Source organism: Micromys minutus (assembly GCF_963924665.1).
Source record: "Micromys minutus genome assembly, chromosome: 28".
NCBI classification, from domain to species: Eukaryota; Metazoa; Chordata; class Mammalia; order Rodentia; family Muridae; genus Micromys; species Micromys minutus.
The window spans coordinates 38,612,137-38,636,649 of record NC_137963.1 but is presented as its reverse complement, the minus strand read 5'-3'; positions in this window follow the sequence as shown (position 1 = coordinate 38,636,649).

Genomic DNA, 24,513 nt, shown 5'->3' with positions numbered 1-24,513 from the left:
TTTCTGCTATAGTACCCATTTTCACAATTTTATATTAGGAAACAGAAGAGCTGGGTGGTGCTGGTGCGCGTGTGATCGCAGCACCTGGGAGACAACAGCAGACAGATCTCTGTGAGTTCACAGCTGACCTAGTCTACAGAGCAACTTCCGGGACAGGCAGGACACAGGGCTATGTAACAGTGAGACCCTGGGGGAGGGGAGGGAGGGGGAGGGAGAGGGAGAAGATGGGAGTTTTTCTTTGAGATTGGGTCTCTTGTAGCCCCACATGGCCTTCAGAATAACTGATCTGATCCTCCTGTCTCTACCTCCCAAATGGGGAGATTACAGGCAGGAGCCAGTATGTCTGTTTTATGTGGTACTTTACACACACTAGGCAAGCAGTCTATCAGCTGAGCTCCATGACTAGAATTCAGAACCTTTCTTTATAATGACATTATGTCCAGAACCTAGTTTTTTCTTTTTGCCTTTTGTTTTCTGAAATAGAGTCTTGCTTTGCTCCTTGGGTGGCCTTGAATTCCTGATCCTTCTGTATGTATTTCCCTAGGTGTGTGTGTGTGTGTGTGTGTGTGTGGTATATGTGTGTGGTGTATGTGTGGTGTGGGTGTGTGTGTGTGGTGTGGGGGGTGTGGGGGGTGTGGTATGCGTGTGTGGTGTGTGTGTGTGTGGTGTGTTGTGGTGTGTGTGTGGTATGTGGTGTGTGTGGTGTGGTGTGTGTGTGTGGTGTGTTATGGTATGTGTGTGGTATGTGTGTGTCTGTGTATGTGTGTGTGTGAGGTGTGTGTGTGTGTGGCATGTGTCTGTGTGTGTGGTGTGTTGTGTGTGTGTGGTATGTGGTGTGTGTGGTGTGGTGTGTGTATGTGTGGTGTGTGTATGTGTGTATGTGTGGTGTGTGTGTGTGTGTGTGTGTGTGTATGAACACGTGTGCATCTGTGTGAAGGGCAGAGGTGTAAACCTTTAGCGTGTGTGGTGATTTGAATGAGAATGACCTCCATAGGGTCATGTATTTAAATACTTGGTTCCCAGTTGATGAAACTGCAAGAAAAACGATTGAGAGGTTTGTCCCTGCTGGGGGAGATGTGTCACTGAGGGTGAGCTTTGAGGTCCCAAAAGCCCACGCTGTCTTAGTCAATATTCTGTTGCAGGGAAGAGACACCATGACCACGGCAACTCTCTTAAAGGAAAACATTTCAGTGGGGCTGGCGTACGATTCGGGGTTCATTTTAGTCATGGTGGAAAACATGCTGGCACACAGGCAGAAGTGGTGCTGAAGGAGCCGAGAGTTCTCTCTCTGGATTGGCAGGCATGGGGGCGGGGAGAGCGGGGGACTGGACCTGGCTTGAACATTTGAAATCCCAAAGCCCACCCCAACAATGACACACTTCCTCCAACCCCGCTACACCTATACCAACAAAGCTAGACCTGCTAATCCGTGTTAAGTAACACCACTCCCTAATGACCAAGCCGCCAAATATATGAGCCTATGGGAGCCATTCCTTCCCAAAGTACCACACATTCAGTTATCTCAGTCTGCCCCTTGATTGACTGAGTTGTAACTCTCAAGCTATTGCTCCAGCACCACGCCTGCTTGCCCGCTTCCATGCTCCTGCCATGGTAGTTAAGGACTCTGACCCTCTGAAACTATGAGCCCCAAAATAAATGTTCTCATCTCTAAGTTGCCTTGGTCGAGGTGTCTTATCACCGCTATAGAAGAGTGACTAAGACAGAGTTGTTTCTTAGGTTTCATCCACTTTGTTTTCATTTTTGAGAAAGGAATCCTCATTGGCCTGGAGCTCGGCAATTCACGTGTTTGAATGATCGGCCCATAGGGAGTGGCGTTATCAGGAGGTGTGGCCTTTTGGAGGAAGTGTGTCACTGTGGGAGGGGCTTTGAGATCTCATATTGTCAAGCTTTGTCCAGTGCTGCTCAGAGTCCTCTTCTGGTGCCTCTGAGTCGAGATGGAGAGCTCTTAGCTCCACCACCACGTCTGCCCGCACACTGCCATGTTTCTCATCATGATAATAATGGACTAAATCTCTGAAACTGTAAGTTAGTCCCAAGTATGAGAGTTTCCTGTATAAGAGTTGCCGGGGGTCATGGTGTCTCTTCAGAGCAATAGAAACCTTAACTAAGACAGCATGGTAGCACAAGCCTTTAATTCCAACACTCGGGACGTGGTGACAGGAGACAGAAAGATCTCTGCAAGCTCAAAGCCGGTGTGGTCTAGTAGTGAGTTCCAGAACAGCCAGGGCTAAGTGTAGAGACCTTGTCTCTCCCCTCCCACTGCCAAATAAAATCAAATAACTAGATGACAAAGCATGCCACCATTTTGTGAGAGTTTTCAGAGCAAAGCTATTTTTCTAGACTTTCTTTCCCTGCCCCCACCCCAACTCCCTTATTTTAAGACAGGGTCCCCTGTGTAGCTCAGGCGAGCCTTGAACTTAAGCTCTTCCTGCCTCACCTTCCAAGGGCTCCGATTCCAGGCCGGCAGCCCCACACCATTTTCTTTTATTTCCCCGGTCAGAGAGCAGGTGCAGAAAACAGAAAGAAGAATCCGAAATGCTAGCTTTCAGTGTTTTCCTCCTTTATCCTTATGCCAATCATTAATATTTGCAGAATGAATTCTGAGAAAACCCAGGAATCCTTTGATCATTGTCGAGTACTGCGGAAGAGCGCGTTCGTATCATTTGAGATGGGTTGATCAAAGTCTACAGAGTCCGTTAGACCAGGCAGCCAGGCATGGCGGCTCAGACTAGTAATCTCAGTATTTGGAGAGAGAGGGGCAGGAGGATGAGGAATTCAGGGTTATTTCCAGATACACAGTGAGTTCAAGTTGTCTGTGGGTATTTTCCAAGGAAGGAAGCTCCATCTTGAATGTGCTTGGTGTCAGCTCACAGTCGGTTTCACTAGGGTTCCTCTCAGGGACCTGGCAACTGGTACCTGGCCACTGGCACCAGGTATGATGCCAGGTGGAGACTGTTTATAAAAGGGCCGCCCACCACTTCAGCTCTCTCTCTCTCTCTCTCTCTCTCTCTCTCCCTCCCTCCCCTGTTGCAGTAAATATTAAAAAATAAAATAGCGGTTTATCTCTTTACTGGCCCTGAGGTCTCACTCCTCAGGCCCGACCCTGATGTGGAGCCTCTCACACCTCTGGCGCCCGGTTCAAGCCGCCCTCATGGCCAAACTTGTCCTTGTAACTCCTCTGGCGGTTTTCTACCGCCTGTTCTCTGCCTCTGTCCTGGGGTGTTTCTCTACCTCAAAATCCCACATAAATACAACTCTACATCCCGATAGCTTTTCACACAGGTTTATATGTTCAACTCTTAATCCACAAACCCTCTACACAACAAGACTGCATCAAATAGACAGAGATACAAACTGCCCTTCTATATGAGATACTAGACCTATAAAATCCTTAATGTTCCTATGAATATGAATATTTAATGCCAATTAATATGACCTGGGTCTAGCTGGTCTTTGGGAAATTCCATGTTGCCACGACCTTTCCCCTCTGCCCTCTTCCACCTCCACCCCCCCTTCAGTCACTGGCTTTTCTTTATTTTATTAGTTAAAATGGGAAGGTTCAGTTGGAGTTATGTGACCAGGCAGCCCTTCTTGGGGAAGTGGAATTAACGTTAAAATACAAACAGCTTCAGGACAATCTCCAGTTCCCACACATTCTCTTTCTCCTTTTCTGTTCCTCTGTCCTTCTGTATGTTGCATCCTCTGCTCTGATGGCTCTGTCTACATGTCTGCCTGTCTACATGTCTACATGTCTGCCTGTCTACATGTCTACTTGTCTGCCTGTCTACATATCTACCTGTCTACATGTCTACTTGTCTGCCTGTCTACATGTCTGCCTGTCTACATGTCTACTTGTCTACATGTCTACTTGTCTACATGTCTACTTGTCTGCTTGTCTACTTGTCTACTTGTCTGCCTGTCTACATGTCTACTTGTCTGCCTGTCTACATGTCTACTTGTCTGCCTGTCTACTTGTCTACTTGTCTGCCTGTCTACATGTCTACTTGTCTGCCTGTCTACTTGTCTATTTGTCTGCCTGTCTACATGTCTACATGTCTACTTGTCTGCCTGTCTATATGTCTACTTGTCTGCCTGTCTACATGTCTGCTTGTCTGCCTGTCTACATGTCTACTTGTCTGCCTGTCTACATGTCTGCATGTCTGCCTGTCTACTTGTCTACTTGTCTGCCTGTCTACATGTCTACATGTCTACTTGTCTGCCTTTCTACATGTCTGCCTGTCTACATGTCTACATGTCTACTTGTCTGCCTTTCTACATGTCTGCTTGTCTGCCTGTCTACATGTCTACTTGTCTGCCTGTCTACATGTCTGCTTGTCTGTCGGTCTACATGTCTACTTGTCTGCCTGTCTACATGTCTGCTTGTCTGCCTGTCTACTTGTCTGCCACGTCTTCTTTCTTAGGTCCTCACTCCCCTCATCTCCCCAATAGACCTCCTTATACTTGATCTGTTGCATGGCATGATTTCTCAGGGGTGTGCACTGGCATGGGCTCCCCAGTATCCTCCTGCCTCCCCACCCTCCCACCCTGCCACCCGAGTTGCATTTCATGACATTTGGCTTTATTCCCATGGGCTGGGCTCCCTTAATGAGAAAGGAGCTGAGGGCCAGCATCCATCTCTCTGCCTCTTGACTGGGGACTCAGTGTGACCTCCTGCCACCATGACTTTCCCACCATTGGGGCTGTGCCTTTACACCGTGATTCAAAATGAGCCCTTCCTCCTTCCTGTTAGCATTTATTTATCTTCACGTTTCTTATTTATTCTCTCTCTCTCTCTCTCTCTCTCTGTGTATGTGTGTGTATGTGTGTGTATGTGTGTGTGTGTGTGCACGCACAGGAGAGGTTATGAGTCACAGCACTCCTGTGGAAGATGAAGAAAAACTTAGTTCTCTTTCCTACCATGAGGGACCTCAGGTTCTGAGGCTTCATACTGGTTACCTGTACCCACTGAACCATCTTGGCATGACCTTTCTTTCTTTTTTAAGATTTATGTATGTGAATACACTGTAGCTGTCTTCAGACACACCAGGAGAGGTCATTGGATCCCATCACAGATGGTTGTGAGCCACCATGTGGTTGCTGGGAACTGAACTCAGAACCTCTGGAAAGCAGTCAGTGTTCTAACCACTGAGCAATCTCTCCAGTCCTGCCACAACCTTTCTTCTTTTGCTTTTATCAGGTTTCTGTTTGTTTGTTTCCTTGCTTTTGTTTTTTTTATAGCAATAAAGAGAAACCATAGCCTGAGGCTATAGATTCATTGGTAAAGTATTTACCAGGTATGCATAAGGCCTGCGTTTCGTTACCATTAAAACCAGGTGTGGTAGCACACCTATAACCCCACACTCAGGAGGCTGAGACAGGAGGATCACAGTTTTGAGGCCCGCTTGAGCTATATTGGCAGACAAAACAAAGCATGCTCCCGGCCACCAGGGACCAACAAGTTGGCTCAGCAGGTAAAAGTGTTGCCAAGCTGATGATCTGAGTTTGATCCCTGAGGCTCATGTGATCGAAGGAAAGGACCAGTTCCTGCAAGTTATCCTCTGACTTACACATGAACACTGTGGCTTGTACATACAAACATACATACATGCACACAAACATACATACTTGCACACACACATACCTACATGCATGTGCACATACATAAAACATGCACACATACACACAAACATACATGCATGCACACAAACATACATACGTGCACACACACACATACATACATGCACACATACATAAAAACATGCACACATACACACAAACATACATGCATGTATACATACATGCACACACACATACATGCGCACACATACATGCATGTATATATACATGCACACAAACATACATACATGCACACATACATACATACATGCACACATACATAAAAACATGCACACATACACACAAACATACATGTATGCATACATACATGCACACACATACATGCGCACACATGCATGCATGTATATATACATGCACACAAACATACATACATGCACACAAACATACATGTATGTATACATACATGCACACATACATGCATGTATACATACATGCACACAAACATACATACATGCACACACACGCATGCATGTATACACACATGCACACATACATGCATACAGGAGTAAATGTGTGCATTGCAGTCACAGGAACCTGAGTTTTATCCCCATCCCCAAGTCCAAAAGCTGGTGCTGTGGTGCTCAGTTGTGTTCTCCATGTTGGGAAGGTGTGGAAAGTGTCACAGGGAGACCGCTGGGGCACGCTGGCCAGCCAGCCCAGCAGAGCCGGTATGAGCAGCCCCACCGAGAAATACTGTCTCAAAAGAAACGAGATGGGTCCGGCCTGCAGCAGGACTCCAGACGTTGTCCTCAGACTGTGCACCCTTCACAAGGAAACCCACACACATAAACACACGCATAAAGTAAACACGCCCTCTCCCACATTAACAACAGTAACAACAAACAAAGCCACAAGGATTCTCAGAGGAAATTGTGGAAGGGTGATACTGCACAAAGGCCGGTTTCGTTCTGTCACTTTCTGACGACCTGTCCCTCACTCTGGGCAGCTGCATCTGTGTGGTCCCACAGGGCTCTGAAAAGATGCTGTCCCTGGCACAGATGCTGGCACAGGGGTGTTTATAACACTGGAGTGCACGTTTTCATGCAGAGAAATCTCTGACTGTGCTGAGGACAGAGGCGGTGTCTCAGAGACTGTGCTTCCCATGGGGGGACTTCCCTCAGAGGAACAGGGGCTTAGGTAACTGTTGAGTCTGGAGGGAGGCGTGGCACATGCGGGGCTTGTCATTCTCCTCTTTCTCTTTTTCTCTGGCACAAGCCCACATGGATGTCATGAATATTCTGGTGTGTATTTTTAAACCGTAAGCATGTGTGAGGGCTCAGCGATCGCCTGAGCCCAAGCCAGGGTCAGAGACGCAACGCTAAGCTGTGCTGTACTTTGAATAGAAAAAAAAATCTACAGTTGAGAATGCAGTTCTGTGGTAGAGTGCTTATCTAGAACTACTTACTTAATTAAGTGCTTCTAGGGTTTCACCACTAGTCCTAGAGAACTAACAGATACGTACATACACGCACACACACACAATCATACTCACACACACACACTCACACATACTCACACACACACACTCACACATACACACACGCATACACACGCATACACACACATGCATACAAGCATACACGCACACACACACAATCACACTCACACATACTCACACACACACATACACATGCATACACACACATGCATACAAGCATACACACACACACTCACACACACACAGCACAACACAGACTTTAGGAAAGAAGACGTTACAGAAAAGAGAAATGAGTATCAAGAAGACGATACAAACATTAGAGTCTGGTGAGCCAGGCCAGCGAGAGGCAGAAGGATTTGGGGTGCCTGTTAGAAAGTGAGGGGAAAAGAGGACGGTACGAAAATGGCAGATTCTAAGCAACACTGGCATATGTGTCTTGACATCAGGGGCATCCAGAGTCCTGTTTATCAGGCACGTACTGACTTTCCAGTGCTTAGAATGGTGTCTGACTCCGCAGAGCGAGTACAGAACATGAGACACGTGCTTAATAAACTTGGCATTCCCTGTGGGCCATGGGGACCTCGAGCCTGAAATCAGTTGCTGCGGTTCAGCGTTGCCGTGTCTCCTTCATGAAGCATATCAAGGAGCTCTTTCTGTCATGGAACACAAGCTTAGAAACCCCTGCGTGCTCAACCAGTGGCATTTAAACTAATAAACACGGTGCATCGAGAGGGTCCATGTGTGTACTAGACAGAAGTCAAGTGTGGGCTTGACTGTATGCAACATATGAGTGAGCAGAAACACAAAACATAACCTTTAGGAAGAGACAACAGGCACGTGCGAGCCACGGGGACGCAGAACATGCATTATTCATGTTGCAAAACAAGTCTGAGGCAAGAAATGTCTGTTTAGCTGTTTACCTAAAGAAAACCAGTACTAACAATACAGCCATGGGCCAAACTCACAAGAACAGTAGCAATCCGCACTTTTCTTTTTCCCTTTCTTTTCCTTCCTCTTCCTCTTTCTCCTCATCTCTTCCTCCTCTCCCTCCTCCACTCCCTCCTCTCCCTCCTCTCCCTCCTCCACTCCCTCCTCCACTCCCTCCTCCTCTCCTTTCTCTCCCTCCTCCTCTCCCTCCTCCTCTCCTTTCTCTCCTTCCTCCTCTCCCTCCTCTCCCTCCTCTCCCTCCTCCTCTCCTTTCTCTCCCTCCTCCACTCCCTCCTCCTCTCCTTTTTCTCCCTCCTCCTCTCCCTCCTCTCCCTCCTCTCCCTCCTCCTCTCCTTTTTCTCCCTCCTCCTCTCCCTCCTCCTCTCCCTTCTCTCCCTCCTCCTCTCCCTTCTCTCCCTCCTCCTCTCCCTCCTCCTCTCCTTTCTCTCCTTCCTCCTCTCCCTCCTCTCCCTCCTCTCCCTCCTCCTCTCCTTTCTCTCCCTCCTCCACTCCCTCCTCCTCTCCCTTCTCTCCCTCCTCCTCTCCCTTCTCTCCCTCCTCCTCTCCCTCCTCCTCTCCTTTCTCTCCTTCCTCCTCTCCCTCCTCTCCCTCCTCTCCCTCCTCCTCTCCTTTCTCTCCCTCCTCCACTCCCTCCTCCTCTCCTTTCTCTCCCTCCTCCTCTCCCTCCTCTCCCTCCTCCTCTCCTTTCTCTCCCTCCTCCTCTCCCTCCTCCTCTCCCTTCTCTCCCTCCTCCTCTCCCTTCTCTCCCTCCTCCTCTCCCTCCTCCTCTCCTTTCTCTCCTTCCTCCTCTCCCTCCTCTCCCTCCTCTCCCTCCTCCTCTCCTTTCTCTCCCTCCTCCACTCCCTCCTCCTCTCCTTTCTCTCCCTCCTCCTCTCCATTCTCTCCCTCCTCCTCTCCCTCCTCCTCTCCCTCCTCTTCCTCCCCCATTCTTTGCAGAGAGCACGTAGAGCCCATGGCAGTCAAAACTGCCACACTGCCCAGACTGCTTTTGAATTCCTGCTCCATCTGCTCCACTTTCCAAGGGCTGGGGGTCACAGGCATGTGTGATATGCACAGACTCTAAAGTTTTCTTATTATATAAATAAAAATGCTCTGGGATATAGTTCAGTTGGTAAAATACTTGCCTAGGAATCATGAAGCCTGGACTCCATTACCGGCCGCTGAATAAACTTTTCCGGCGGCGCAAGCCTGGAAGCCCAGTACCGAGGAAGGGGAGGCTAGAGGACCAAAAGTTCAAGGTCATCCTCAGTTTTATAGCAATCTGGAGGTCATCTCAGACCACAATACACCTTGTCTTAAAATATGTGTAGTGGTGGCAATGGGAGGCTGGTGAGGTGACTCACTGTGTGAAACACTGCTGCTAACTTTGACAACCTGGATTTTGCCCTCAGAACCCACATGGTGGGAGGAGAAAACTAACTGATTCCCCCAAGTTGTGTCTGATCTCCCCAGTAGCTTTGGCATGTCCTCTTCCTCACAAAATTATAAATGTAAGAGCCTAGAGAGATGGCTCAGGGGCTAAGAGCACTGTCTGCAATTCCAGAGGACCCGGGTTCAATTCCCAGTACCCACATGGCAGCTTATAACTGTCTGTAACTCCTGTTCCGGGGGATCTGATGCCCTCACACAGACATAATGCAAACAAAACACCAATGTACATAAAATAAGCATAAAATAAAAACAACAATATTAATAAATATGAGGAGGGACTAACTTAAGAAACATGAGAAACCTAAGGGTGTTGGGCCAGAGAGATGGCTCAGAGGTCAGAGGGTAAAGGTGGTGACCTGAGTTCGGACTCTGGAACCCACATAAACAATGGAAGGAGAAAATCAAGTCCACAAAACTGCACTCTGGCTTCCATACGCACTGAAGGCCTGCATACACACATAGGAGAAATCCAAACAGAAGATGGAGGACCAGAGGGGAGGAAGGTACGCGGTGACAATCTGACAGCTCAGAGATGTGCAAAGCCAAGAAAGAGGGCCCTGCCTCACAAAGGCGAAGCAGATGAAGTTTGAGTAACCAGAGAGTCAAGGAAGGGAGACCACAAGCAACACTGTGAAATCAAAGTGGCTGAAAGTCGGCTGTGGTGGGGCAAACCCGTGACACCCGCACTTGGTAGAACAGAAAGATCAAAAGTTCAAGGCCATCCTGGGCTACAGGACATCCTATCTCAAGAAGAAAAAAGAATTAAAATTCTACCAACAACGACTACAAAGAAGACGGTGAGGGTTGGTTTCTTTTTATCACTAACTTCCTGCAGGAGAAAAAAATGAACTCTAGAGAAGGAGAAGAAGCAGGGGAAGTGACCTTATGCTAAGTGTCCCCTCCCTGTTTCGCTATTGAAGGGAGATTGCCAAGGCGTGGTTCAGGTGGAGCTGATACTTTTCTAAGTGCCGTGAGTGAAGTGGCTGAACTCACTGTCTGCCTCTTTCCCATTTACCTGCCCCACCCACCCTCGCTCTCTCAGCCACCTTAAAACAAGCCGTGGCTAGCACAAAGCACACTCCACGACTAGGCCATCGACTTGTGATGTCTGGGCCATCATCCACGAAAGAGGTGAAAAGAGCAGGAGAACCCCAGTTTTTTTTCAGACGCTGGATTAACACCTGGAACTGTGGACCTTGACGTGTGAGAAAAAATAACCTCCTGCTGGCAGATCCTGGCAAGCGGGTGCTCCTGTGGCTGATGTCATTCTGTTACAGAAGACTTGCAATTTACGGCGATGCTGGCTAACTTTGTTCCTGGTTTCAGAGATGGGCACGGGACTAAGGAAGGCCTAAGCTAGTTCACATTGAACATTCCCTTAAGGACAGTGATCTTTTCAGTATTGAGCCCAGGAGGAATTATAGCTAAAGAAATCCACTCTGCAAGATGTGCCCAGGAAAGAGAAGAACACGTTTCTTTTCCTGTGGTGATTGAACAACACAAGGTAGATGGCTGGAGCAATGGCAGCCTCTTGGCTTCTTGAGGTTCTCTTCTGAGACTTGATGCAGCATAGAGAAAGCTGGAGCCACAGATGAAAGGAAATTGTTCTAGTGACATAGTTTGAGTCATTTGAGCCTTATCTTGGAGTTGGCCCTTCCACTGGGTTTCTATGAATGTGAGCTAATACGTTTCCTCTGTTGAGGCTAGTTTAGGTTTGGGTTCTCTGTAGCATGAAACAACAAGGAGCTATAGATTCATTGTGCCTTTCAAAGATGGCTCTACCAATTTATTTACCATTCCATGTGACTTTCTAGCGGTTCCACTGATACGTTCCCCGTCAATAGGTGGGTTTTGTGGCCACACCTCTTAATTGGGTCAGGCTCCTGATTGCCTTAACCAGTGCAGTATTTGAACCTCTGAGGCTTCAGAGGCTAAGGCATTAAAGACCCAGGTTCCTTCACTATCCTATCACTTGACCATTGCTTCCAAAACGCAACCCAGACTGTCAGGAAGCTGTTTGACAAGGGCATGTGCAGAGGTTGTAACCAACAGCCCCGGACACAGAATCCTAACGAATGCAACTGTCCTAAGAACAGTGGAGGGCTGGGAGCATGGCGCCACTGATGGACGGCTTGCTTAGCATCATGCACCAGGTCCTGGGTTCAATCCCCCACTGCAACCCCAGAACTTGGGAGTGTTGGTGTCCCTGCAATCCATAATAAGGGAATAAAAACAAATAAACAAGAATAAAAAAGGAACAGCACAAAAGACCCATGGCTCCTGAGAAAAGGCACCTAAGTTTGACCTCCTGTTCCCACCAGCACACATATCTACACACGCGTGCATGAAAACATGCACACATTCTTACACACACACACACAGAGCAAAAAGTTCTCTTAGCTCATTTGTCTACCCACCTTGTCTACCTCCATCAAATAGTTCTCTGGTTTCTAATCAGTTCTACCTTTCGAATGTCGTGACGATGGAATCCTACAGAGCCAGTCTTTCCCTTGCTGCCCTCACCCAGCATGGCTTTGTGACTCATGTGCATTTGTATGCGTAGTTTCTTTTCAGGGGTGAGTAGTATTCCACTGTGTGAATATGTTTATCCATGTCCTCAATAGGTCTGTTCCAAGTTTAAAGTACAGTAAAGTAATCTGAATGTCATTCAACATGGTGATGGTGTGGTGGTTTGAACATGCTTGGCCCTTGGGAAGTGGCATTATTAGGAGAGGTGGCCTTGTTGGAATAGGTGTACCTATCTTAAAGGAAATGTGTCACTTTGTAGGTGGCCTTTAAGGCCTGCTAGTGTTCAAGCTCTACCTAGTGTGGAAGAGAGTCTCCTCTTAGCTGCCCAAAAAAAGAGACTCTCCTGGGCTCCTTTGGATCAAGATGTAGAAATCTTGGCTCCTCCTGCACCATGCCTGCCTGGATGCTGCCATGTTCCCACCTTGATGGTAATGGACGGAACCTCTGAACCCATAAGCCAGCCCCAATTCAATGTTATTCTTATAAGAGTTGCCTTAGTCATGGTGTCTGCTCACAGCAGTAAACCCTGACTAAGACAGAGGGATGTGTTCATATTTCCTGGGAGGATGATGGCTAAATTACTGGTAAGTAAATGTTTAAGTTCATTGGACGTACTGAACAGTTTATCTAAGTAATTGTCTTATCTTGTGCTCTTCTCAACAGCACATGAGCATTCTGGTTACTCTACATTTGCCAACATTTGGTGCCGTTAGTCTTCGGGTATAATCAGTAAAGTGTGAGCAGTCTTATTATATGCTGCCCGCGCCCAACAGCGGCAGGTAATGGCGACCATTGCCGGGTCCCTGGGAGAAGCCTGGTGGCATCGCTTGTGAACAATCCCACCCCACACAGACATAATATCAAAAGAAAATAAATCTTTCCTCTCTTGAGTTGCTTTGCACAGGTTTTCATTACAGTGTCAAAAAATGATGATACAGAAAATCGGCACCAAGAAGGGATTTCATGGCGGGGGTGGGGTGGGAGTTGGGTGGGGGTGACGCGCGCCTCTAATCGCAGCACTGGAAAGTCAAAAGCAGGCAGATCTCTGAGTTTGAGACCAGTCTGGTTTACATAGCAATTCCAGGCCAGTCGGGATTATGTAGTGAGACTCTGAATTTAAACAAACAAAGAAATAAAATAAAAAGGAAGAAAAAGAATGCTTGCTGTGACTATACCTGAGCACGGCTTCAGAAGCTTTTAGAGCTGCGTGTGGGACAGAGGAGGCATGCGCAGTAAGACTGATTTTGATAGAATGTAGTGTGGCTTCTGGGGACTGGTAGTTCAGTGACAGAGCTTGTGCCTTGGTAATGTAAATGTAGAAGGGTAGCCCCTTTTGTGATCCTCGGAGTGTGCTAAGGCTGTACAAATGGGCTGGGCGGTTCTTTCTCCAGACTCCCCCTCCCCCCACCCCGACTGGGATGGATGTGAAGGTGCACAGTCCAATTCTGGCGCGAAAGCTGCAGAGGATCATGGGACTGGAGGCTGCAGTTAGCTAGCCATATGTACTGGAAGTAGTTCCGCTCTTGTTGGGAAGTTTACTTAGGCCCTACTTTGTGGTCCCTTTGCCAGGGTTTTGGTGATGGCACGGAGTAAGAATTTTGAAATGTAGGTTTTTTAAATGTGTTGGAAAGTTCATCCTGAGCAAGGAGAGCCTTAGTCTGATCTCCCCCGTCCCCTCTCTCCCTCCCTCTCTTTCTGTCTCTGTCTTTGTCTTCCCTCTCCTTGAGACAGAGTCTCTCTTCTCTCTTATGATACAGCCTAAGAAGGTTTCCATTCCTTTGTATCTGTGAGTATTTTCAGTGCCTCGCTGGTACTTGCAGAAGCCAGAAGAGGACACTGGACCCTCTTGAACCAGAGTTTCAGATGGTTATGTCACCATTTGGGTGCTGGGAATAAAATGTGTGTCTTCTGAAAGAGCAGCCCAAGTACTAAAAAGGCAATAGTTTTGCCTTCTTGCTGGAGAAATCCCTTGAGCCATTCAGAGACCAGCTGGGGTTTTTTTTCAAGCCACAAAAAACAAACAAGCAAACAAGTGAAACCCAACTTCCATAGTTTAAAAAAAAACAAAACAAAACAAAACAAAAAACAGTGGGCCAGTGAGGCTGCCCAGCAGATAAAGTGCCTACTCAGACAGACAGACAGACAGACAGACACACAACACACACACAAACACACACATGTGCACACAAGAAGACACACACATGCCCAAATGCACACGTATGCACACATATACATAGATAAATAAAATAAAATGTAGTCACACCTATCAATACTTGTTCTGTAGACCAGGCTGGCCTTGAACTCAGAGATCGCCCAAGCGCTGGGATTCAATGTGGCCATCACCATGTTCCGCTATAAAATAAAATTTTAAAGTAAAATGAAAAATAACTTAGCTGATCCAGGCAAGGTGGCACATGTCTTTAATCCCAGCAGTGGGGAGGCAGAGGCAGGTGGATCTCTGTGAGTTCAAGGCCAGCCTGGTCTACAAAGTGAGTCCAGAAGAGCCAAAGCTATTACATGGAGAAACCCTGTCTCCAAAAACCAAAGACTCTTAATTGTTTCCAGCATTGTACAAGAGTATGCATCTGTGATTCTGGTACTGGGTAGTCAGGCAGGAGGCTCGCCACACATTGAAGACCAGTCCCCACTACCCACCTAACTCCAGAACAGCCAGGGTTACATAGGGAGACCCTGTCTTAAAAAAAAAACAGTATAGACATATATATATATATATATATATATATATATATATATATATATATATATGTATGTATATATATATGTATGTATGTATGTATGTATAACTAAAAAGAAAACCAAATTCTATAAAAGCAAGCCACAGATGCCTGAGCCACATTTCAATTTCCAGAAATATGGTGCAGTGACAGAAAAAAGAATGGGTTTAGGAGTTGGAAGTCCTGAGTTTTCCTCCCCCATCCCCACCCCTACCCCCCCCCCCCCAGAGTCTCTCTCTTGTGGTCTATGCTGGCTCTGGACTGTGTCTTAGTTTGTTTTCTATTGCTGTGAAGAGACACCAAGACCAAGGCAACCTATTGAAAAGAACACTTAATTTGCTTAACAGTTTTGGAAGGAGATGGCAGCAGGCAGGAAGATGGCTCTGGAGAGGGAGCTGAGTGTTTCCGTCTGAGCCACAGGCATGAGACAGAGAGAGCCAAACTGGGCCTGCCATGGGCTTTTGAAGTCTCAGACCCCAACCCCAGTGACATTCAACAAGGACACACTTCCTAATGCTTCTGAAACCAGTTCCACTGACTAAGGACTAAGCATTCAAATATATGAGCCTGTCGGGGCTGTTCTCATTCAGATCCTCACACTGGGCTCAAAGTGTCTGTGACCCCTGTTCCCATCATGTCTAGTGGAAATCAGGGATGCTGTTCTTCCGAGAGATGGGGTCTCAGATGAAGCGTTTAGCTTTCCTGTACCCAAATTTACTCTCCTGAAATAGAAATAAAGGCTGTAGAGGCTCAGATAAAGTACAGTCAGAACTGCTGTCGTCTAACGAAAATGGAGTGCAGTTAGGATATGGTTTCTCTGGTGCCTGGCTCTTTTATTCATATTAGGGGAATGCTGTATTGCTGAGCCACACCCCACCTATCTGATTATTGATAACCAAATTAGAAATATTTGCAAGCACGCTGGTGGCAGGGGCAGAGGCAGGAGTTCAAGGTCAGCCTGGTCTACAGAAGAAGTTTCAGAATGGGCAGAACTACACACAGATACCCTGTTTTAAAAAACAAAACCAAACAAAGCAAACAGAAAAGGTAAAGAAAAGAAAGATTTGTTATTTGGGCAGCCTTCAACATATCCCAATCAATATTTGATAATTACTTTAAAAGAGTATTTGCTCCTTTATTGTTATAATTTTTATAATTCTCATGTGTATGTGTGTGTGTGTGTGTGTGTGTGTGTGTGTGTGTGTGTGCCACAGTAAGCAGCCACAGGACAGTTTGTAGGAGTTGGATCTCTGCTTTTACCATATTGGTCCTGGAGCTTGAATTGGGGTGCCCTGGAGCTTGAACTGGGGTGTCCTGGCTTGGCAGCCAGCATCTTCCCCATTGAGCTATCTCGCCAGCCCACCCTTTACATCTTTTCTCCACCCTTTACATCTTTTCTTGTGGAAATTTCAAACACAACAGAAAGAAGAGAATACCTAACTGCTTTTTTTGTTCCCTTACAACTTTATTTAAACAAACAAAACAACAACAACAACAAAAACCCAGAGATACATGTACAGATTATTAAAAAGCATTTTAGCGTAAAAATATATGAATATATTTTTGTCGGTACTTGATTTTTTTTTTTAAAGGTTTGATAGTATGCATTGAAATCTTACTGTTTACAATGTTCAGAAAGTGTATGTAAAACAAAACGTAACATGGAAATTGACAAAGTTTTCTTGGTGTGTAAAGATTAAGCATAATGATTTTTAACTACCAAAAATTGCCACAAGGCTATCTTCTTAGCTCTTGAGTTATTAATGATTTAAGGTGTAGGATTTAACCTCTGAGAGGGTGCTATACACTTGTTTTTTTTTTTCTAAGAAGGACTGAGGCTACCACTTTCTGGGCCTAACTGCTTCCAAGGCTTCCGTGTGATTATAGATCAGGGATCCGGTCCAGGCTGATTCTTCACAGCAGATCTGAGGAGGCCTCGGGGCTCCGCAGCTCTCAAAAACTCTCAGCTGGTGCTTGGAGTGGCAAGGGCAGACAAGCTTGTGAATGTCAAACTTCAACCGCCGCAGGTCTTAACTCTCAGCCAACGTTGCTCCCACTTTCACATCCAGTCCACTTCTTCCCCAGCTATCTAGAAGTAAATCTCAGATGCCTTATTATATTTTTTAAAATAATGTCAGGTAGCTTTGAAACTTGCTGCAAAACTGAGGGTCATCTCGGTTCTTCCTCCCACGTGTGGGGGTCACAGGCACCACCGCTCCCGGCTAACGGGATTCTGGGCTGATGCTTGCAAAGCCAGTGTGAACATCACTATGGCCCTTAACTTGTTTGTTTTGCTTTTGTGACATGTGGTCTCACTGTACATTCCTGGCTAGCCTTGTTCTTGTGAAGCTCTTCTTATACCTCCAGAATGCTGGGATTACAGGTCTATCACACATAGCTAAAACAAATTTAATTACTTTATTTTGCCTGTTTCTATTTATTTGTTTGTTTATTGTATATGAGTCCACTGTAGCTGTCTTCAGACACTCCAGAAGAGGGCATCAGATCCCATTACAGATGATTGTGAGCCTCCACGTGATTTCTGGGATTTCAACTCAGGACTTTAGGGAAGAGCAACCACCTCTTCAGCCCTTGCCTGTTTCTTTTGAAGATGGGTTTCACTCTGTAGCCCAGACTGGCCTTTAAACCATGATCTTTCTGCTCTGTCAGCTGAGGGGACAGGTGTGATTTACTACATAGGTTAGATTACCTTTTAAAAAAATTGTGGGAAACTGGGTGTTGCTTTTAATCCCAGAGCTCAAGAGGCAGAGGCAGGCCAGGTTCACTCTCTAGGAATTCAAGGCCAATCAGATCCACATACCAAGTTCCAGGTCAGCAAAGGCTGTATAGCAAGATCACGATGGGTTTTTTATTTGTCTATTTTTTGTTTTGTTTTTCAGTGTGGAAGGGGCATAGATACCACAGCAGGAGAGCAGAGACCAGGAGAAAACTTAATGGAGTCAGCTTTTCCTTTAACTCTACTTTAGTCCTAGGGACTAAACACAGGAAGCAGGTCTTTGTGGGGCAAACACAATTTTCCCAGAGGCAATCTCACAGGCCCTAATAACAACTTTGGAAAGACCTCTGTTCATGATTTTGTTCCTGGACTTAGGGGTCTAGACTGGTTTCATTTAGGCTAGAACTCAGACACTGGATTCTGAGGAAACCCAGAAAGGACAGTAAGTATGTAACTCTGGTATCCTGTGGGCTAGACAGTCTCAGTAGTCCAGGTTGGCCTTAAATTCTGTCATTGTGAGGATGACACTGAATTCTGATCCTTCCGTTGCCAAAGACTTTTTAAGTTTAATTAGGGACTATTCAGTTTTATGGGGGTATAACACAATGTTCAGCACGTGTAGAGGTTTGAAGGCTTGGCCTATGGGAAGTGGCACTATTAGGAGGTGTGGTCTTGTTAGAGGAAGTGTGTCACTGTGGGGCGGGCAAAGCTCAGTGCTCAAGTTCTGCCTAGTGCAGGAGAGACTCCTCCTGCCTGCCTGTAGAAGACAGTTCCTCTCCTGGCTGCCTCTAGATGAAGATGTTGAACTAACTCTTCGATAACTCTTTCAGCACCATAGCTGCCTGCAGGCTACCATGCTTCCCATCATGATGATAATGGACTGAACCTCTGAAACTGTAACCCATTCCAGTGAAATGTTTTTCTCTATAAGAGTTGCCTTGGTCATGGTGTCTCTTCACAGCAATAAAACCCAAACGAAGATAGTGTGTATTAATATATGTGTATAATATAACATATGTAATTATATATTATACATATTCTCTCTCCCTACATATATATGTATATGGTTATATATAAAAGGTTATATACCTTTTCTATTCTCTCTGTCCATGGCTGAGAGCTTCACATTTGTTAGGCAAACACTGTCATTAAGCCAAACCCACCCCCAGTCCTGCTATATCTCCCCTTCACCTCCTAATTGAGAACCAAATGAAGCGCCTTGTGTTTGCTAGGCAAGCACTCCGCTACTGAGCTAAATCCCAAATCCAAAGTGTGTATCCTTTAAGAAGTTAAAAAGTATCCTTTGAAAGTTAAGCCTTATGTGATCAGGAGCCTATCCCAAATTGAAAGGTTGGGGGATGGGACAGGCGCTGTGAAGAAAGTACTTGCTATGCAAGTGTGAATGCCTTAGTTTAAATCCCAAGATCCCATGTCAAGCCAGGAACAGTGTTAAAGGTCTGTAATCCCAGCATTCCTGCAGAGAGATGGGAGGCAGGGACCAGGGAGTCCTTGGATGCTCTGGAGACAGGTAGCTTGGTGTTGGCAGTGGTGAGTAGCTGGAGAGGTGACTCAGTAGTTAAGGACACTGGCTGCTCTGTCTTCCAGGAGACCTAGGTTTTAGAATAGCACCCAGATGGTGGCTCATCACCAACTGTAATTCCAATTCCGGGAGATCTGACAACCTCTTCTGGCCTCCTCTGGTACCAGACATGAACGTTGTACATAGACATTCATGCAGTCAACACACACACACACACACACACAAAACAAACAAGGTGGAAAGCAAGAACCTATATTACATTTGTCCTGTGACCTGCTTGTGTATGATCTGTGTGTGTATGTGTGTGTATATAAATTCATATGTGGATTCAGTGCATTTGAACCTGACTTATGAGAGGCACATTTCTTTTCCAAAGCTCAGGTTTGGCCTTCTTTTCGTATGATGAGGATGCTTCATGTATGGTGCTGTGGTGTCCAAGCCCAGCACAAGTCAGAAGTTACATAATGATGGCCTTCTTTCTGTCTGGTTAAAGATAGTCACCTTCCTAAGGAATGGAGCCGGCAGTTAGAGTGTGCTGCCACCAAGTGGTAACATTTCGGTATAGCCACAGAAGGAATGACTGATATCCTAGGAAGCAAGATTTTCCTACAGTTGATTATAAATTGCCACCGTCCCCAGTCACAAGGTGCCGGATATGGAACCTGGGTCTCACTGTGTAGCTGTGGTTGGCCTAGAACTTCCTATGCAACAGTCTGGCTGTAAACTCGTGGCAATCCTCCTGCCTCAAACTTTTAAAAGCTTGGATTAAATTATACGTATGTGCTACCATACCTGGCACCACAATGTTTCTTTCTTTCTTTAAAAAGATTTATTTATTTATTATTTATAAGTTCACTGTAGCTATCTTCAGACACACCAGAAGAGGGCATCTGATCCCATTACAGATGGTTGTGAGCCACCATGTGGTTGCTGGGAATTGAACTCAGGACCTCTGGAAGAGCAGCCAGTGCTCTAACCACTGAGCCATCTCTCCAGCCCCCATGTGGTAGATCATTGGTAGCAAACACCTTCACCACTGGTCATATCAATGGTCCTAAACTCAGCTTTTTTAGAGGTATATTTTTAAAAATTCATCTCACACCCAGTGCCTGCACATACATCTGCATACACACCTGTACCTACAAAAACACGGGTACATTCATGGTTACACACCTGTACCTACAAAAACACGGGTACATTCATGCTTACATCCTATCTCTTTTCTTTTCTCCGGCAAGACTATGACCAGAGTTTTAATTTTGTGTGGTTTTCTTTTTGTAATTAGGTTGGATATAAACTTCAGCGTGCTGTTTTTCTCAGGCTGGCATTCTGGGTGACCTCAGAGGGCAGAGGATCTTGCTGTCAACAGCAGCTTCAGTGTGTGGACTCCCCTCTGTACTGATGACTGTCACACATGGCCACAGGCATTCATGGCTTCCCCTCTGACATTAGAGACCAACCTACCTCTGCCTTGGTAGGCCAGGCACATTCTCGGCTGAGTGGCGGCTCTGGCTTTCCTCATCCCTGTCTCCTGGCTAGCATCCCCCAGAGAGCAGGCTAGTACCCAAACCTTCACATTAGTTTCCCGGTGTGTCAGCCATTTTTATCTTGTACGTCTTCTGTATCCCATGCTCCCGTTCTGCTCAACAGGTCTCCCTTTCTTACCATCTTTCTCTGTGTCCACCCACTTGCTTTCCTCCACCAGCCTCATGTTTTCTTGCCTTTGTGCTTCTGCAAACTTATTTCCCCCATCTGGAGAATATTATTCTCTCTGTGTGTGTGTGTGTCTCTCTGTGTCTCTGTCTCTCTCTCTGTCTCTCTGTGTCTCTGTCTCTCTGCATCTGTCTCTGTGTGTCTCTGTCTCTCTCTCTGTGTCTCTGTCTCTGTCTCTCTGTCTCTCTGTCTCTCTCTCTCTCTCTCTCTCTCTCTCTCTCTCTCTCTCGGCATTTTGTTTTCAAGATCCAGGGCTAAAAAGTCTCAGTTCTGGTCATATTAGTTGTTCCAGTTTTACTGCATGGCTGGCTGCATACACTCATAACAGAACTTCTAGCTGGTTCTTTGTTAGCACCGCCTGCTTGTTTATGAGTTTCGTACGTCGTCGTCTCTGAGCTCCCTCGTGCAGAAGCCACATCTCTTTTCTTTTCTCTGGCTGTGCCTTGAAAAGGGCCTGGAAAAGAGTAGACACTGGTGACTGCTGAGGAGGGCACAGATTACCCTGTGTGACAGGGCAGGCACTCATGTGGACGATGCGCGGACGCGTGCATTCGTTGTTCAGGAAACTGTAGTGGGTTTTATCTCTGCCGATAACGTGGTGGTACTGGTAGAGATGTTCCATTTTAAATGGCCTGACCTACTCAACTGAGACACTCCTCAACAGGGAGGAGCAGAGCAGCAATTCCCTTCCTTACTGCCGCAACGGGGAAACAAGTCCACAGAAGCTCATGGCTCCTGCCTTCTTGAATTAGGTTGTTTTCTTTGCTGTAGTATCATTTCTTTTGTGTTTGTTTTTTTAATTTCTTTAAAGATTTATTTACTGTGTATGAGCGCACTGTAGCTGTCTTGAGACTCACCAGAAGAGGGCATTGGATCCCATTACAGATGGTTGTGAGCCACCATGTGGTTGCTGGGAATTGAACTCAGGACCTCTGGGAGAGCAGTCAGTGCTCTTGACTGCTGAGCCATCTCTTCAGCCCCTTTGTTTCTCTATGTAGCTTTGGCTGTCCTGGAACTCACTCTGTAGGCTAGCCTCCAACTCACAAAGATACTCCTACCTATGCCTCTGGAGTGCTGGGATTAAAGGTGTGTGCCACCCCCATCTGGCTAATTATTGTTTCTACTATGGTGATTTCAAACTATTTTGATTATGTTTGCTCAAAATCATCTTGGAAATTTTAAGTGGACATTGAATTTTCATCACAACCTTGATTAGCTGTAAAGGATGTACTTAATGTATGGTAACTGTTTTTAGCTGTTGGTTGTTGGCTTTGTTTGACTTTTTGAGACAGGGTTTGTTCCGGAACTTGATCTGTAAACCGGAGCTGGCCTTGAACTCACAGAGATCCAGAAATTTGCCGGTAACTTTAATTTTTTCTCAAAACTCTATTTTTAATGATAGTTCTCAAACGTTTTAACCACCCGTTTAGCCCACTGCCCACGAGAGGTAGTGGAGAAGAAAGGAGATGGGAAAGTGGACCTATTTAGGATTTTTTTTTTTTTTTGGAGCAACTCCCATCTGTGTTGTCTGGAAATTGGCAGTTCCATGCACAGAAGTCAGAAGCGGCCGCTCAACACACTCACAAACACTTCATGGCTGCCCCAGCATTCGGTTCAGTAGTGTCATGATAGCGGCAGATGGCACAACCTAGCAGGAACAGCCAAGCGGAGGGATTTGGACCAGCAGGGACATCAGGAGCCGCTCTTGGCTGTGCCGTTCTCAGTGAAGACTCACGACCCTCTAGCGTTGCAGAGCTAGCTCTATAAGGAAGCCCAGCTCAGCCTCCATCACTGTCCGTTAAGTCCTTTCTATGTTCCTTCCAAACATCCCGTGTCCTCCATGGGTCTGTCTGGACTCTCAAGCCTGTCTTAGCTGATGTCACTCTGCCAATCAGTACGAGTCCCTGGAAACAGTAAGAAAGCAGCGCATCACCCGAAGCTTTTTGCCACGTTTCTCTCTATGGAGTCCCAACAAACGGAGCTGCATGTGAGTCAGACCAGTACATGCGTGTCGTTAGCAAAGAGTCCTTCATCATGGGTCATTTCACATGTGACTGCTTCAACAAAACGTTCCTTAAGGAGTGTGCCTTAGCCTTCCTCCTGTGAGCACTGCAATGAAACATTCCGTCACATGTTTGCCTCAGCAAAGCACCATCCAACACAACTGACTTTCTGAAGAAACCTTAAGTTTCTACTTCATCCACCCGCCTCGCTTCCTGAGCACTCGGACTAAAAGTGTGTACTCCCATTGCCTATTGATTTATTTATTAGACATTTTTTGTGTGCATTGGTGTTTTGTCTGCATGCATGTCTGTGTGAGGTGTCAGATCTCCTGGAACTGGAAGTGCAGACAGTTGTGAGCTGCGTGTGGGCGCTGGAAATCAAATCAAGGTCTGCTGGAAGAGCAGCCAGTGGTCCACTGAGCCATCTCTCCACCCCTCACTAGCTAGATTTCTCTTGTTGTAAAAAACACCATGACTGAAAGAAATTTGCAGGGAAGTGGCTTATTTCACCTTCTAGCCCAGCATGAAGGTGAATCAGAGCAGGAAGTTAAAGCAGAAACCTGGAGGTAAAAACTGATGCCTTGGAGTTCTGCTTCCTGGCTCGCTTTGCTTGCTGTCTCCTGTAATTTGGGACTCCGCCCAGGGGTGGCTCTACCCACGGTAGGCCACAAGCTCTCCCACATCTATCATCAGTCAGGAAAATGCACCACAGGCCAGTTTGATAGAGGCATTTTCTCCATTCCCAGATGACCCTGACTTAAGTCAAGCTGACAAAAAAATCTTAACGGGTACAAAAAGTATCTAGTGGGTTGGAAATATTTGGGTGATTTAACACATCAACTACTCAAGACACATTAAAAATAACACAACCTCCTTCTATTATTTAATGCGTTTCTGCTGTGTTTTGTCATAGACTCTAGGGACACACGCAGGCCTCTGCTACTGTGTTCCACCCCCAGCCAGCAGGCAAACTGCTCTGTCATCCACCAGCCCCTCTCCCTTCCCCCATTCTTCACATTTCTATCCCTTACATTACCGTATTTCTTCCTTCCTTCGTTTGAAAATCTTCTATCCAGCACCCTACAACATTTCTCTATTATAAACTAAAGATCTAGGGGTATTCTAGTTTGCTTTCTTCTGTATGGTGAAACATCAAGACCACAAGCAATCTGGGGAAGAAAGGGTTCATTTGGCTTACACCATGTCATCAGGGAAAAGGCAAGGAAAGAACTCAAAGCAGGAGCAAGGAAGGTGGAGTTAAAGAGGAGACCATGGAGGGGTGCTACTGATTGGCTTGCTCCTATGGCTTGCTTAGCCTGCTTTGTACACACCCCAGGACCTCCTGCCCAGTAGTGGCACCACCCACATCAATCAGGAAAATGTGAGGCCTTCACATCAATCATCAATCAATAAAACGCTCCACAGGACAGAAGAAATGGCTCAGTGCTTAAGAACACTGACTGTTCTTCCAGAGGACAGGGGTTCAATTCTGAGCATCCCTGTGGAGCCTAAACCAGTTCCTGGGGACCTGAAGCGCTCTCTTCTGGGCTCTGCAAGCATTGTACACATGTGGTGCTCAGATATAACCACAGGCAAAACAAAAATAAATAAAAGCTAAAAAATAGAAAAAAAAATGCCCCACTTGCTTGCATATAGGTCAATCCAATGGGAGAAATTTTCTCAGTTGGAGTTCCCTCTTCCCTGATAGCTCTAGTTTGTGTCAAGTTGACAAAAGACTAACCAACACAGGGACCCAGTGTAATAATAGTTCCTTTATAGAA